Below are 806 nucleotides of genomic sequence, written 5' to 3'. Positions count from 1 at the left end.
GGATCATATTCCTAATGTAGCCACCAAAATTAGATTCCTAAAGTGACACCACCAGCATTATACAAACAAGCACAGATTTATTACTGTAATCTGAGTAAGAGCAGATTTACAACACTAGGAGGAACAAAAAACAACCCAAACCCCCCAACTTCTTTTTTTTTTTTTTTTTTTTCCCTGGGCTTTTTTTCGTGCTCCTCCTCCTTTCCCTGACTGCCGTCTTCCCCCAGCTACTCGTCTGTGTATCCCTTTTTGTCTTTCGTACACAAATACTATGAAAGACGTATGGGAAGTGCCTGTACACTGAGCTCCTGGTGCAAGGAAGTGACCGGTTTTGTATGATTTGGTGACTTTCATCTTTCCCTGCAGAGGAAAGTACCCCCTAATTCCAGCATATAGGAAATGAAGTATCTGCAGCTAATATCAACAGAGGCAGCATGCACGCAGTAGGCTCAAATAACCCAAATACAAATTGTGACAAGAGTTAAAAGGCTGTAGCAGCGTCTTCCCTCTCATCTCAAGATGCTTTAGCATCCTGCTAACTTCACAGGCACTTGAAAGAGGATTCCCCTCACGTCAACCTGAGCTAAGCAAAATGCTGCACCTCTCTTTCACATCCTTTCCCGCAGGATGAAGGGTGCTTTTGGAGTCATTCAAGGCCCCGTTCTCTCTCCGAAGCCGGTGGAGGCAGGGATGTGCAGCAGTATCATTTCCCTTCCTCGCGTTGTTCCTCCGCTCTCACAGTGTTTCAGCAAGTGGCAGCAGTGGCTGCATCAGTCACTTTTCTCCTCCAATTTGTCCTGCAGCCC

This window comes from Athene cunicularia (genome assembly GCF_003259725.1).
Source record: "Athene cunicularia isolate RWA chromosome 5 unlocalized genomic scaffold, athCun1 chr5_part4, whole genome shotgun sequence".
Classification (NCBI taxonomy): Eukaryota; Metazoa; Chordata; class Aves; order Strigiformes; family Strigidae; genus Athene; species Athene cunicularia.
Note: the sequence above shows the minus strand (reverse complement) of the source record.